The sequence below is a fragment of the Coptis chinensis genome, chromosome 7, assembly GCF_015680905.1.
Source record: "Coptis chinensis isolate HL-2020 chromosome 7, ASM1568090v1, whole genome shotgun sequence".
Lineage (NCBI taxonomy): Eukaryota > Viridiplantae > Streptophyta > Magnoliopsida > Ranunculales > Ranunculaceae > Coptis > Coptis chinensis.
Window position 1 is genome coordinate 8198232 of NC_141462.1, and position 17100 is coordinate 8215331.

The 17100-nt window shown below is 43.2% G+C and overlaps 1 pseudogene; it reads right to left on the reverse strand.

The window, feature by feature from the left end:
* Positions 1-3175: 3175 nt before the first annotated feature.
* On the reverse strand, positions 3176-17100 carry LOC147485739 (glutelin type-A 2-like; annotated as a pseudogene).

The window sequence follows — 17100 nt, forward strand, 5'->3', positions numbered from 1 at the left end:
CGTGATTCATCTTAATGGGTGTCTCCATTGGTTTGCAATCCAACATCCCGATTTCAGCAAGCAAATCAAGGACATACTTTCTCTGTGAGAGTGAAATCCCCTTTTTAGACCTTGCAACTTCAATACCCAGAAAATACTTTAGTTGTCCTAGATCCTTCATTTCAAATTCCTTCGACAAATACTTCTACAATGCATTTATTTCCTTCGGATCATCTCCTGTAACGATCGTGTCATCAACATACACAATTAGAGCTGTGATCTTACCATCCTTGTGTTTGATAAACAAGGTATGGTAAGAATTGCTCTGTTTGTACCCAAAAACTTTCATTGACTGTGTAAGTCTTCCAAACCAAGCTCTTGGAGACTGTTTCAGGCCATACAAAGCCTTTTTTAGTTTACACACCTTCCCAACATCTTTGGGATGGTTCTTCACACCTGGAGGCACATCCATGTATACTTCTTCCTCCAAGTTCCCATTCAGGAATGCATTCTTCACATCAAGCTAGTGCAAGGGCCAATCTCTATCTGCTGCAAGTGAAATTAAAATCCGGACTGTATTGATTTTCACTACAGGTGTGAAAGTCTCCTCATAATCAATTCCATAACCCTGTGTGTATCCCTTGGCAACCAATCTCGCCTTATATCTATCAATAGTTCCATCTGCATTAAGTTTCACGGTAAACACCCAACGACATCCAACAGTCTTCATTCTAACAGACATATCAACTACCTCCCATGTTACATTCTTTTGAAGGGCTTCCAATTCTTCATTCATTGCTTTTTTTCATTTTGAATCTTTCAAAGCATCCTGCATGTTACTAGGAATAGATACAGTAGACAATTGATTTATGACAAGTGAATGGGTTTCAGAAAGGTTGTGGTTAGACATAGAGTTAGCTATAGGGTATTTAGCATTGACTTTGATGTCTGGGTCATATTGTTTCTTAGGAACTCCCTTACTAGCTAGCTCTTTGTGATTGTCTAGGTTCAAGACTTTCTACCCTAACAGACTCATTAAAGGTTATAGGAGGTACCTGAGGTGGAGCATTCTGATCGAGATCTTCAGTTATTGATGTAGAAGGGGAAATGTCGTGTACTGCAGTTTTAGATACATTCGGATCATGTGATTCTGTCTCTACTGTTACAGGATCAATTTCTACTTCAGGAACTTCAAATCATTCCTCCAAGTGTTCCAATTCTCCAAAGACATCAAGATTCCCTTCACCGCCACTCTCCCCCTGAAGGGAAGACTGGGAAACTCCCCCTGAGTAATATAGGTCTGATTCATGGAATGAGACATCAAGAGATATATACATCTTGGCATTAATCGTATCATAACACCTATACCCCTTTTGAAACTCAGCATAACCCACAAAAATACACTTCTTCGCACAAGGATCAAGTTCACTTCGTTCTGGTTGTGGGATATGAGCATAAGTTGTACATCCAAGCACCCGAGGCTCCAAGTTAGGCATAGATGGGATGGACAAAAGTGTATGGAGTTTCTGATAAGGATTCTGGAACTCAATTATCCATGAGGGAGTACGGTTGATAACATGGCTCTGATACCATGTAGAATCAGAGGATTCAATTCAATTCAGTGTATATTTACTTGATTGAATTCTAAAGATATTACAATTGCTTATATAGAGTTTACAAAATAGAAAACAACAAAATTCAGTGGCTTGAGAAACACGGGGCGCGGGTCGCACCCTGTTTACACTTGAGACGAGCGCGGATCGCGCTCAAATCACTGGAGTCTTGAAACCCTGAAGCGCAGGTCGCGCCCTATACACACTATATCTGAGCGCAAGTCGCACCCTATACACAGAAAGCAGAATACCGCTTTCTACATTACATACTTACACCTTAGTCTCACTACTTTGTTGATGTTGACATTGTCTTGTCACCTGATATGCCCTTGCGGGAGGCACATGACATCGGGAAATCCTTGCAAGAGATCGAAGCTTGAGCAGCTGACAGAGGTTGAGAGAGCTTTTGTTCATCTTAATTATGAATTCACGCACAAGCCTGAGCATGCACAATCCCATTCTCAGTTGTAGCGCAAATGTTTTTAGCCATGAGACGGGCATCACACAGAATGCTTTGTTGTAAATTATGTGGGTATAACTATTTGGGTATATTTCCATTCCGAATGGGTATAACTGGCCACCCACTTCGTAGCCATTGTGAAAAAAATTTGTGGTTTATTTATTTTTAATATATGTGAGACCTAAAAGATTCCAAGTCCTTAAATTTCTGATTAATCTGATATTTACTAAATGTTTTGTTGATAGGAACATAAATACATACCAAGTCAGAGGCATCGATAAAGTCTTCCATGTAAATGTGACTAATGTAGATCCACCTGATGTGTAAAATCCAAAACTACAGTCCTGCTGAGGGTAGAATTTTATGAACCACAATGGTGGAAGCATAATCATGGTTATCATTGTTTTGTTCGTCTTTTTCCACCTGTTATCAAATGGTTTTGTAGATCTGTCAAGAGGTTTAATGCAGAAATGAGTCTCGTCAATAGATGTTTCCGATAATGAGAATGCCAGGCACAAGATACTTCATGGTGTAGACTCTCTGACTGTTACCTAAAGTCTCAACTACCTTGACAAAGATCTACTATATGCCTATATATTCATATTTCTATATTTATTTTCATATTTCTGGCTCTTTAATGGACCTCAAGATCACAATCAGTTCACAATAACATTGTTAGTTGATGTTTATGAAAAAAACAACAACAGATCCAATCACTCAGTGGGTTGCTGACTTTGCTCAGCCATACAATAACTACAAAACACTTACGTCCATTGATCTTCTCGAGGCTGGGGACTCAACGAACTAGAATTTGATGAATAATAGTTTGGAACTAAAAACTTTCTGTTGAAGATTAATTAGATATTCTAATTTTCCATTACAAGTATGCTGTTGGGACATGTAAAAACTAATAGTTTAGAATTAATTGGGGAAGGCATAAGAATGTTGCAGCATTCAAAGAGCGCAAAATGGCGAATGTCTTAAATTTAAATCATATTGCCTTTTCCAATAGTAAAGGAGAGGCAAAACGTTCCAAACATGTGAAGGATGAGAGCGAAATATCAAGCGTATAATTTGATAAAATCCATCTAAAGTCATAATATATTGACGGGTAAAGCTTTTCCCTAAACCAGGTACGACCTATACTAACCAGAATTCTGCGTTGGTGAACAAAATGAAAGTCGAAAAGACACTACTTCTTTATTCCTAAGCACTTGTAGCCTTGTAGGAGAGATAGCCAGGTTCTATCTCATTTTGGTGGAGCAAAGAAGATGGCATCACTAAGTCTCTTTGAGGTAAACTGCTTCTCAAGTTCAGGGCTTACATTGAAGGATGCCTGGAGCACTTCGGGAGACAACGCCTTCCACACTGAAGTCTTTCCTGCTAAGTGGCTGAATATAGGACTGCAAATAAACGAAGCGAAACACCATTGTTAGGAAAAAGGTAAAAGTAGTACACCATAGTTTAGTCTTGAGGGTCAATATTAGAATAGCAAAGGAATATACTGTTGTACTCGAAAAGCTATATACTATCTACAAGCAACATTTCAGATTGAGATAATTCTCTGAATTGATATAGCAGTGAAGCCAAATGAAACTTTATTTGAAAATGACAACATATTATGCTATCACCATCTAACATTAGTGCGGGTCAAATTAATCAAACCAATATGAAACTTCATCCACCAAATTTCACAAGGAGCTCGACCTCATTACTACTAGCTACTGACAATGTTTTCTATGGTTGTACTTAGGCAGTAGTAAAACATAAAGTACGTAGTCCAGTATTTGAAACAGATGGTATAATATTTAAAGGAGGGTTATCGCTCTACCTTACAAATGTGATAAGAGAAGAGAATGGGTTTGGAAATGGGAAAGACCGAGTTCGTTGTTGAGCGAACTGCCTACGTATCTATCTCTCACTTCTGGGGGGAGAGTAGAATCAGGTCTGACGTAGTTCATGTAGGTGGTATTTATAGCCATGGAGCTTGAAGGTCTGCGAGATGCGTGTACTGACATGTATAGATGTGTGGTTGAGATCAAGGATGAGTGTTAGGTTGGTTTTGGTAGGAATTCTGTGATGATGGGGAATAGTTGTAATGGTTCATACATTATGGTGATTGGTAGTACAGGTATGGCCCTGGTAATGATTGCATTTGAATAAGGGATGGTGTCATCAGGTGAAGCATTCTGCTTGAGGTCGTCTGTTCGACCTGCATTACTCTGGAGCGAGCTGAAGGAGACCACCTACATGAGGCGAGCTGCTTATGAAGCGAGCTTGGAGGACGATGACATGAGGTCGGTAGGATCCCTGCTTATGCTGGACGCGTGCTTGATATTCATTAGATGTGAATATTACTCCTTCACATAGCCCCATCTCAGTAGGTTGCTTTATACGGAGAAGCGATCTGCTGAGAAAGAATGGTAGCGCGTGTCTAGCATAAGTGAGATGGAGAACATTTGCGGACAGAAATATTTGTCGTTCTGGAGAGATCGTTATGCTGTGGTATAATGAACTGGTGTGAACTTTAGCAAGCACGTGATGGGCATGTGGGAGAATCTGAGTAGTTGAGGAGAAAATGCACTGCCTCTTTTTTCAGGATTTGAAAAGACATGACAGCTCTTTGGTAGTCGTGCGGGCAAAGGTTTTAGGGTGTAATCATGATGCGTTGGGAACTGGAGGGTCGGTTGTATAAAACAACTTTTGGATATCTGAAAAGCCATTTCTTGTTTCGTTACCAGAAAACGCAGAGACTAAAACTCTTCAGGTTAGTGTTTCCGCCATTATTGCTCTTCATTTTTCTTCTGTTGTTGCTTGTTTCATTCAGTTGTTAGGTCGGCTTTAGCTTTTGTTGTTTAGGTTTGGTATTTGCTAAGAGAACGGAGATGTCTGACTCTGATGATACTCGATTTGAGGAGATTCGAGAAATATCTTTAAGTTGTGGTGAGTATAAGGAAGATAGAGAAAAGTCAGTGAGGTGTGAGAGTGAAAATGATGATGAGGATAAGGCTAGGTGTGAAGAGGATGATGCACGATCTGAGTCTGTGGTTGCTGTAGCTAGCACTTCAGGTTGCGATGAGGGATCCTCTTCTAGTGGGCTACCCCCTAGGATTGTAGACAAACGTGTGGTGAGGGCGTTCACCGATCTGAGAAAAACTTACTGAATAAATGTAACGACCTGGAGATACACGAACCAGGACAGAACGTAAAGGTGTTTAGTGAGAAGTACAACCCACCGAACTACGGGATAATAGTCTGCGAGGGGCAGCTGAGGGCTGGTATGAGGATACCGTTCTCGAAGCTGGCCTTTGCATTTTTGAACTTTTGTGGGAAAGCGCCCTATTAGTTTGTGGGTAATACTTGGCGGTTACTCAAGGTGTTCGACCTGTTGAACGCGAGTAGTGAATATCACATAGAGGTCGCTGACATTATTGAACACTTCTCTGTAAAGTTATCTAGCACTTTTAACTTTAACTTGCAAACACGAACAAGAAAGTCAAGCGTTCTGGACGGTGTGAGCAATGAGGCTTGGGAGAGGAGGCCGTTGCTATTAGTTGGGAACTTTTGTGCTGGAGGATTTATTGTGAACACTAGGATTTGTGACTTTTTTGGTGGGTACCAGTGTATTTTCTTATTGGTTTGATGTTGTGTTTGTTGATTTTGTATTTGAACTGCTTCTTTGCTGTTTTTGCAGAGGTTGTTATCAGAAGTCGAACCAATCGTGGGGTGATCAAAGCCTTTGCGAAACTTACGTGAGCTCAAAAGCAAGGGAAACTGCCTGAAGTAGTGAGCTACTTTGTAGAAAGAGGAGGTCGTGCTATCAGGGAGAGGAAGAAAAGCTAGAAGCAAAGCGCTTGGGGTCTGGTTATCTGTGAAGCTTCTAGTGAATCAGTGATGGAGAGGAGAAATGATGAATTGGTGACGAGGGAAGAGAGGAATCAAAACAGTTCTGGTCAGAAGTGACTAGCCGGTGGTGTTGGAGGCTCGGGAGCTGGATTTGGGAGGGGGCATGAGAGCGTACCCTACGATCTGGACGACATCTCCTTTGTTCTGCATGAGCAGAGTCACTTGCTAAAGAGAAAGGGTGATGAGCTTGAGTCAAGGGCTGCCAAGGTCGCAAGAGTAGCTGAAACTGTGCTTGGGGGTGTAGCTCGGGATCTGGTGGTGGAGGGCGAATTGGTGGGAAGGTAGTTCGTAGCTCTAGGTCGAGGCCTCAGATCGACTTTAGTGTTCTGGGTGATGGGAACACTGAGGTCGTGCTGACCAGGGCTGCTGGAGATACTTCTGGTAGGATGAAGGGGAAGGTTGCTATTAGGGAGACTGGGAAGGGTAAATCTGGTACTGGAAGGGATGAGCTGGAGCGCAACTTGGTGTATGTAGATGAGGTGTCTGGCAAGAAATGTCTTGTTAAGAGGTCGGATTCTAGCTACAAGTTTGCGCCTGTAGCAACCTGTTTACTGGAGGGGATGACGTTGGATGGTGATAGGAAAGATTTAGATTCTAAGGAGCTGGAAGAGAATCTGAGGGCAATAGATAAGGCGTGCTGCTTGGTAAGTACTTCTTTTGTTGTGGTTTGTTTTTCTTTGTTCTGCTTCATGGTGTTGCTTGGTAATGATGTCGTGTCATGATCTTACTGGTGCAGTTCATTGCTGGGTACCAAAAATTGAAAACAGCAGCTCAGATCGCTGAGATGGAAAAGACTGATATCGAGTCCTTGAAGGACGAGCTATTATCTCTTCGAGAAGTGCAACAGTTTGAGAAGAAGGAACTGGTGCTTTGAAAGCGCAGTTCACTTCAGTGACTCTGGAGAAGACGTTGGCTGTTAACAAGGTGGACGACATGAAGAGAAAGTTGACCACGATGAATGACTTCACTGAGAAGTGCAAAAAGGTTACGTTGCAGGTGAAAGAGGCATATGATGACATGTGTTTTGAAATAGATGAGCTGGAGAAAAAAATATGAGGAGCTGCGAGAGGAACATGATCGTGGGGCTTTGGGTGGTCGAGGGAACGATTCACTCGGAGATGCTAGTAATGTTCATGAAGTAGCGCCCTCCTCTACTATTGCTACCTTTACTGATCTGCTGTAGGTCGGGGGCGACCTGGAAACGACCATTGTTGACTTGGATGTGGCGACCTCTATAGAACCTGTCTCCTCTCCAGTGCTGGATTCGCTCATAAGTGAAAGCTTTGAACATGTTGTTTAGAAATGCTTGTGTAAGTATGTGCTTTTGTATGGCCATTGGCTTGAAATAATAGAGCTGGTTTCCTGGGGTAACCTGGGCAGTTTGCCTTAAGTAGTAGCTTTTCTGTGTTGTACTTGGACGACCTGGTCTCTCGGATTGTTCTGGGGAGTTTAGGAAGTGATGACTGGTAGCTAGTCGAGCTGGATTTCCTGAGTAGACTCAGCAGCTCGGTTAGTAGACGAACTGGGGCTTGAGTTTGGCTGTCAATTTTGTTCTTTTGCTTTTATTAAATGCATGTTTCTTGTCTTTGTTTATTTCCTTGATGCTTTGAATGTGATATTCATGATATTGTTGTAATTATGTGGCTGTGTATGTGACCCTTGGTAAGAGTGGGTGAGGCTAAGTAATCTGTGAGCCTGATTGAACATCTTGCTGTTTAATCCTAGCATTGTAGGGCCCGAATTATGAGAGGTCGGGTGAGCGTCTTGCTCTTATGAAGCTTTCTCCCTTATAGAGTGCTCTGGTGAGAGGAGACCGTAGCACGTGTGTGGCACGCGTAGGAATATGAACAGTTGGGGATACAAAAAATGATAGTTGGCAGGTAGCCTGTCGTTTGGCATCTCGATGTAATTATGATGTTCCTTGGGAGGGTACGCAGCTTGAACATAAAAAGAACTATTGCAAGAAGTTTAAGGGTATTTGCTCTACCATTTCTTGACGTTGCTGCTCCAAGGTTCTTGTGCAATTTTCTTGATCGTTTCAGGAAGGTGTCTTTCATTGTTTTGCTCTTCTTGTCTTGTTGCCTTGCCTTGCTGATCGTTGGGTGTCTGTTAGCATATCTAATGGCCAGGCGACGTGGAGGTACGGCTGATGATAGAGGGGCAAGGGAAGCCTCTCCCTAATAATAGAGGAGATAGAATTTGAACCTCGACATCACAGTGATCGCAGCAAAAGGAAGGTGATTGCTCCTGATCCAAAGAGTAACAAACGATCTAAAGATGCAGGTCGCTCTACTGGAGGCATAATGTTCAGGTCCCCTAGTCGGAGGGATGGGGCCGACCTGACGGCTGAGGAACGTGGCGACCTGGGTCAATGCCAAAATGCTGCTGGTGACAGCTCTGCATAGCGTGTTGGTGACGTGGGGAGCGAGTTCTTCTATGTTGGGAGGACGAGGAAGAAGCGTATGGTCAAACACTCTGACTATAGTTTCCACTCGGCACCCATACCGACCTGCCTTCTGGAAGGGATAGTACTGGATGGTGATAAAGCAGAAGTTGAAGATGAAGACTTGGGGACAATGTTAGGGACAATTGACATGGCTTGTTGTTTGGTAAGCTCTTCATCTGGTTTGGTTTCCTGTCGTTTGATTGGCGAATCTAACATTGGTGTTTTATTTGTAGTTCCTTGCTGGGTATGATAAACTGAAAGATATTGTTCAACGTACTGACAATGGTGACAGTGCTAAGGTCGAGCTTGGACGCATGCGAGCTATATGGGAGGCTTACAAGAAGAAATTGAAAGCTATGACGAAAAAGAACCAAGACGTTGCTAATGAGAGGTCGGTGTTAGTTAGTTCAATGATGGACTTGAGAGAAAAGCTGGCGATTATGACAGATTTACGCTAAGCATTGCCAGGGCATTGCACAGAAGGCGCAAGGTGTATACGACCGGGTGTGCGGAGAATATGCCGTGCTTGAAGAGAAGTACTTGCAGCTGTCAGAGGAGTGTGAGCGAGGGTCTCTGGGTACGAGTGCGCTTGTCGTACCTAGAGATGTGATGAACGCTCCCTCGACTAGTGCTGCTCTGTTATGTCTGTTGTTGATAAACATATTGTTCCTGGCTCTTGACTCTGGTTGGTGGATTTGTCTTCTTTGAAGTAAGTAGTGAAATTTTTTGCATGTCTTGTCTATTCACCTCTTGGTAAGAGAGTAAAAATAATAGAACTGGTATCTTAGGCTTGCCTGGGCAGTTCGCCTTTTTAGTATGGTTACATAGATACAGAATGAACTGGTTTCCAAGCAAGTGGCAGTGCGACAGTTTCAAAAGTTGTAAGAAGACCATTCTGGATTTATGGGTTGCTTAGTCCTAACAGATCGGTTGATTTATGAACTGGTTTCCTGAGTTTGTTCAGGCAGTTCAAATTATGGATGCTTATGGAATGCATGTCATTTGCTTATGTTTAACTGCTTGTACCTATTGTTTTGTCCATAATAAATAAGGCATGTAGGGGATAAGAAGCCTGAGAATTAGCTTAAGGAAGCGTTTTGCTCGTAGAGAGCGTTCTCACTTAGTTGATCCTAGAGTTGTAGGTCCTCAACTAATGAGAATTGGAGGGGCTATGGAGCTTATAAGCTCAAGAGGGCGTGTTAGCTTAAGAAAGCGTGCTGCTCGTAGAGAGCGTTCTTGCCGAGTTGAGCCTAGAATTGTAGGTCGTCAACTAGTAAGAACTGTAGAGGCTATGGAGCGTGGCAGCTTAAGAAAGCGTGTTGATTGCGAAGAACGTGTTAGCTTAAGAAAGTGTGTTGCTTACGGAGAGCGTGTTAGCTTAAGAAAGTGTGGTGTTCACAGAGAGAGTGTTAGCTTAAGAAAGCGTGGTGCTCATGGAGAGCGTGTTAGCTTAAGAAAGCATGGTGCTCGCGGAGAGCATGTTAGCTTAAGAAAGCGTGGTACGGAATGTTTGAACTCATGAGAGTGTTTGTGGCTCGCTTGTGCTGGTGGCTCTTTCGGCGTGAGGTCCATGTCTGTTGGTGAACTTGAGCGGAGTAGGTTGTGATAAGAAACATAAGTAAAGTATACCTAATGTTGCAGTAAATAGAAATATAGATTACAACACATTACACTTTTATTGATAAAATTTCTTTAACAAATAAGTGTTCCAAGGGAGTGGTAATGGCTTCCCCTCTTGGGTCTTGATCCAGTACGCTCCATTGCCGACGACTCGCTCCACTATGTATGGACCCTCCCATGTTGGTGCTAGTCTAGGGTCATCTTGAGTCTTTTTCAGAACTAGGTCGCCAGGCTGAAAAGATCGAGGATTGAATTGCTTATTGTATGACTTCTTTAGAGTCTGATGATAAGATGCCACTCTAATGGTTGCCAGGTCGCGACGTTCTTCCAGCAAGTCGACCTCTTAAGCTAGAACGGAGTCATTCTGCCCAGACTCGACGAGCTCTGATCAGGTTGTGGTGACCGTCAGCTCGGTAGGAATGACGGCCTCTGTGCCATAACATAGTAAGAACGGTGAATTACCTGTGCTAGAACGAGCTATAGTTTTGTGAGTCCATAGAATGTTCTCTAACTAATTTGGCCATTGGCTCTTGTTATTTTCAATCTTTTTCTTCAAATTTTTCAGAATTGCTTTGTTGCTAGCCTTTGCTTGGCCATTGCTCTGGGCGTACTGGGGAGTGAAAAATGCATGAACGATCTTCCACTTGGCTAGACACTCCTAGACTATTTTTCCCTTAAACTGGGAACCGTTGTCCATTACTAGTGTGTGTGGCCAGCCAAATCTGGTGATGATGTGTGTCTAGATGAAGTTTCTAACGTGGGACTCTTTGACATAGGCTAAGGGGATTGCTTTGACCCACTTAGTAAAGTAATCATTTGCGGCTAAGACGAACCGAAAACCAGTGCTCTTTTGTGGGATGAATGGTCCCATGATATCCAAGCCCCATGTGAAATGACCAAGGGTTGGCAATGTTGATTAACTAGCGAGCTGGCTAGATGATATTGTGGCCAAAAGTCTGGCATTTGATACATTTAAGTACGTATTTTTTGGCATCGACCTGCATTCGTAGCCAGAAGTACCCCTGGGAGATCTCTTTGTGAGCCAAGGAGCGACCTCCAGCATGGTTTCTGCATTTGCCCTCATGGATTTCTGCAAAAATTAACTGACCTTGTTCTGGGCTTATGCACTGCAAGTGAGGTTCGCCCGCAGACTTTCTGAATAGTTTGTTATTGATTAGGCAGTAACGACGTACCTGATATTGCACTTGTCTGGCTTTGGTACATTCTTCTGGGATTGTATCGTGTTGGATGTACTCTATGAGCGGCTGCATCCATATTTGACTCATCTGACTGTCGAGATTGGGCACAGGTCACTGATTTCTAGGATGTGTTCAGTTTGGTAAGCAGGTCGGTCAATTACTTCGATGAGTAATTGTCTAGGGGCGCAGTTCAGTGTTTGAGTAGCCAAATAAGCTCAACTGTCCGCGTGATGGTTCTCGTCACGCAAGAAGTGGTGTATGGTGGTTTTCTTAAAAGAAGGAAGTAACTGATAAACAACTTGAAGGTATTTAGAAAGGTTACCTTCGTGGGTAATATACTATTTAGCAATCTGGCGAACGACCAGTTGCAAGTCACTAAAGACTTGAAGTTCCTGTACACCGAGCTGTAGAGCCATTCTGAGTCCCATGATTAGTGCCTCATACTCCGCCTCGTTATTAGAGGTCGCAAAGTCGATGCGAACTGACTTTTCAACCATAGTTCCATCTGGGGATACTAGGATGACTCCGATGCCACTTCCTCCGGGGTTGTTAGAACCATCTACAAAGAGTGGCCAGATGAGGGACTTGTCCTATTTTTTAATGGATGTGATGTCTGTTTCTGGTTCCCAATTCAGGTCATCAACAAGAAAATTTACTAGAAAATCTGCAATGACCTGCCCTTTCTGAGAAGTGCGCGGGATGAACTCGATATGATGTTCCCCGAGCTATTTTGTTCATATTACCATGCGAGTTGTCTTGTTTTCTTTAAGAAGGATCTTCTTCAGTGGGAGGTCGGTGAGTACTTTGATTGGATGTGCTTGAAAATAAGGCCTGAACTTCCTTGCAGAGTATAGCAATATGAGTACTGCTCTTTCAATGTAGGAGTAATTCTTTTCAGCTGGTGTTAATGTCTTACTGGTGAAGTAGATTGGCTTCTCTGAGTTGTTGTCCTCCTTGAAGAGAACCGAACTGATAGCAAAGTCAGACACCGCAAGGTAGAGCCCCAACATTTCACCATCTGTTGGTTTTGCTAGGACGGGAGGTGTTGTTAAGTACTTTTTGAGAGTAGAGAATGCTTGGTGGCATTGGTCGCTCCATGAGAACTGTTCCCCTTTTTTGAGAAGCTACAAGAAAGGTCTGCATTTGTCGGACGCCCTTGATATGAATTGGTTTAGCGCTGCAACCATTCCTGATAGTTTATGTATTTGCTTCTTTGTCTTTGGATCAGGCATCTCCAAGAACGCTTTGATCTAGTCTGGATTAGCCTTAATTCTACGCTAGGATACCTAATATCCAAGGAACTTCCCGGAGGACGCTCCAAAAAGGCACTTTTCTGGATTCAGTTTCATCTGAGTTTGGGCGTAACCTAGAGAACGCCTGCTCAAGGTGAGTGAGGTGGTCAACCGCTTTCTTACTCTTAACCACCATGTCGTCTATGTAGACTTGCATGGTGTTACCTAACATGTCTTGGAACATGTCAGTGACGAGCCATTGGTAGGTTGCTCCTGCATTTTTGAGGCTGAACGGGAGGACGTTGTAGCAGTAGATTCCCTATTCTGTGATGAATGACGTTTTCTCTTGATCTTCTTCAGCGAGTGGGATCTTGTTGTACCCACTATATGCATCCATGAATGACAAGAGCTCGTGGCCACAGGTTTGGTCCACAAGTCGGTCGATTCTAGGTAAAGGGAAGTTATCTTTAGGTGTTTCTTGGTTGACATTAGTGAAGTCAACGCAGAGGCGAACTGTGTCGTTCTTTTTTGGGACTGCTACTATGTTAGCAATCCATTCTGGGTAATCGACCTTCTGGATGAAGCCGACTTGCTTGAGTTTGTCGATCTCATCATTGATTGCTTTTTGAAATCTCAGGGATAGCTTCCTAGGTCTCTGCCGAACTGGTCTAACATTAGGGTTTACATAATCTATGACATGCAACACTAGGATCTATACCAGGTACATCGATGTACGACCAAGCGAAAACATCTTTATTCAATGATAAAAAGTTTACAAGTTGTGTTTTGAGTGTGGGGTCAGGATTAGACCCTACATAGACAAACTTGGGATCGTCCTTTGTTCCCAGGTTCACTCGCTCTTTCTCTTCAGTTTGAACTGCTACTTTTGAAGACAAGGCGACCTCAAGTGAACTGGTCGCTTGTGGTGCATTGTCAATCTGATGATTAGAGGTGTTGGCAACAGGAGTTGGGGCGACCTCTGTGGTTACGACAATAGGGGCTGATGCTGCCTCTGTGGTCATGACAACAGGGGTTGGTGTGACCTCTAGGATCTTGACGGGAAGAGTAATAGGAACTGGAATGACTTCTGGGGTCCTGATTGGTGGAGTTACAGGAATTGGAGTGACCTCTGTGGTCCTGACTGGTGTAGTTATAGGAACTGGAGTGACCCAGGGTCCTGACTGGTGTAGTGACCTTTTTGTTAAAGTCCTTAGCGTTCTCTTTTGGCTTTTTAGATTTGACCTCAGCAATTAAATCTTTGCTATCGTGTAGCTGGTGGGCTCGCTTGTAGGTGAGGCAGAAGGCCCAGCGGACTTGCTGGCTGCGAGGATCTGATTGTAGTGGTAAGCTTCAAGCTAATTGCTATGAAGCTCCATCATACCTCTGGGGCCAGGAAAACAGAGTACTTGGTGGAGTGTTGATGGTATTGCTTTCATTTGGTGGATCCAGCGACGTCCTAGGATGGCATTGTAGGACGAGTAGATGTCTAGAACGCTGAAACTTATGTTGATGCTGACTTTGTCCTCCCTAGATCCAACGGAGACTGGGAGTATGATGTTACCAATTAGGTCATCTCAGGAGCCATTGAATCTGTAGAGGGTGGTTATTGGATCTATGAAGACCAATCTGGGAAGATTCATCTCTTTGATGGTATGATAGAACAAGATGTCACACGAACTACCAGGGTTTATCAGGATATGTTTGATTGTCCAGTCGCTGATTTTGACATGGACAACTAGGGCATCATTATGAGGGAGGCAAACTTTGTTGAGGTCAGCCTTCGAGAAAGTTATATCGCCCGAACTGCGACTTGGACTGTGTGGGGCAGGTATGGCCTGGGAAGAGAACTGGTAAACTTCTTGAAGGGTGCGCTTACGCGTCTCCTTTTTTCACTAGAGGATGTAACAGAGTCATCCTGGAATGTGACCATGTGGATCGTCCTATCATTATCTCTGTCTGATGAGTGCTGACGGCGGTCATGATGAGATTGGTCGCTGGGACGTCCTCTGCTACGAGAGCGAGCTTGGACACTATGGCGATTATGGTGAGGACAGGGAACTCGCGGCTATTGTTCGTTATGTTCCCAGACTTCTGTCCTTGCTGTCTGGGTCGCTTTTTTGAAGGTGGAGCATCATCGGAGATCGCAGCCACTTCTTGTTCTTCTGTGAGGCCTTGACATTTCAGGCCTTCTTGCAACTTGATATATTTATCTACTCGAGCATACAACTCAGATAAAGTTTCTGGACGTTCTTTCATGAGCGATCTGGAGAGCGTTGTGTTGCGAACACGGCAGGCGTTGGAGAATGCCAATGTGGCAAATGACTCTTTGAGGCTGCTTTCCATGCCAAGTAGTTCGGTTTTGAACCAACCTAAGAAGGCGCGGATGGTTTCATCTTTGCCTAGTGAGAGCTAGAATAGTGAATCTAGAGCTACTTTTTTACGCCTATTGTGGACGTACTGGCTAGCAAATAGGTCGGTGAGATTCTCGAAGTTCTTTATCGAGTGAAAAGAACCAATCGAGAGTGCCATCTTGCAGGTTGGCAGGAAACAGACGACAATGGAGATGATCGAACTCCTGGGCACTATAGAGTGCGAGGCTCTAAATGTAGCGAGCTACGTGTTGACCTGGACACGTGCTGCCATCGTACATTGCAAAGTTTGGTTGGACGAAATCTAGAGGGGAAGGCTTACTGAGTACCTCAGCTATGAAAGGGGATGCGCGGTACGTCTTTAGCATCTTCTGAACGATCTGGATGACGTCCTTCTTAACTGCACTCTGGTCTATTCTTTGTGACAGCTCATTGATCTGCTGATTGACTTTGTTGATACCGTCCTTTGTGAAAGCACCAAGTAGGGCTTGCGCGTCCACTTGTGCTTTCAAAGCAACATTCTTCTGCCTGAGCAGGGTGATATGCTCATTCATCGTACCTAATTAACTTGCTAAGCCCGGGATTTGAGCTTCAAGGCTTGCTATGCTTCGTGGGCTTGAATATTTTTGTTTTTGTAAAGTGGTTTCTCAAGAAATTGTTCCCACAGATGGTGCCAATGTAAAGGAGCATTTTAGCTCTACCTTACAAATGTGATAAGAGAAGAGAATGGGTTTGGAAATGGGAAAGACCGAGTTCGTTGTTGAGCGAATTGCCTACGTATCTATCTCTCACTTCTGGGGGGAGAGTAGAATCAGGTCTGACATAGTTCATGTAGGTGGTATTTATAGCCATGGAGTGTGAAGGTCTGCGAGACGCGTGTATTGACATGTACAGATGTGTGGTTGAGATCAAGGATGAGTGTTAGGTTGGTTTTGGTAGGAATTCTGTGATGATGGGGAATAGTTGTAGTGGTTCATACATTACGTACGGTGATTAGTAGTATAGGTATGGCCCTGATAATGATTGCATTTGGATAAGGGATGGTGTCATCAGGTGAAGCGTTCTGCTTCAGGTCGTCTGTTCGACCTGCATTACTCTGGAGCGAGCTGAAGGAGACCATTTACATGAGGCGAGCTGCTTATGAAGTGAGCTTGGAAGACGATGACATGAGGTTAGTAGGATCCCTGCTTATGCTGGTCGCGTGCTTGATATTCATTAGATGTGAATATTACTCCCTCACATAATATATTGCACGCACGAAAAGCAAATAACAATAAGAATGGCTTACTTGGGAGTGGTGACAATGGAGAACCATTCCATCTCATCATTGGCAGCAATTTTGGAGACGACAAAGAACCTAGGAACTATGAACAGATTTCTAGGCTTAAGTTTTATTTCCAGGACCCATTTACCATCCACTCCAACAACTTGTACACGACCACTCCCTCTAATAACATAAGTCAAGAGAAACCAGGGGAGCACATGGGTGAGCGATCTATCCTGACAAGGTCAGCCCCAAAATCAATTTCTCCAACCAAAGGCAAATTCTTAGTGTTCAAAACAACAACACGTCCACCATCTTTGACATCAACATCTAATGGAGCCTCCTCACAATTCAATACGATGCCATCTCTGTCCACCAACTTTAGCACTAGCAGGGTAAGACCTTCTTCTAGCTTAACAATGCCATTTCCAGTCTGACTTGCAACAAGAATCTTTGTAGTATCTTTTTCCAAATCCCAAGCTCGCCCAACAAGCTCAGTAGAAAATCCAATGAATATACTATTTGTTCCAGTTAGAAAGAAATCAGTAAATTCACCAGCTTTGTGGGTTTTAGAGGTTGTACCCAAGAAAAGAACAGCAAGCTCAGCGTCATCTTTGTTGCACCACCAGGTAACAACACCAAAAGGTAGGGCAATTGCATTACCCTTTTGATTGCAATCTGTTAGAGTAACAATTTGTTACTATGTTTAGTATTACCAAGTATCTTGTAGGATATAGATATATTAGCAAGTATCTTGTAATTTTAGTAAGTGTATTATCTTTTCCTAGATATGTGGATCTAGGAGATCTCTATATTTATGTATATATACTACTAGAAATATCAATAAAGATTATCATAAATATTCAATAAAACATCTTTGACATGGTATCAAGAGCCAACTCTGATTTCCTTTTCATTACCCCATTACTATAGGAATCGGAGTTTTTTTTTTTTCACATTTTACAAATCTGTTACACTATTATATGGGGATACGTGAATGGGGCTTACCCAT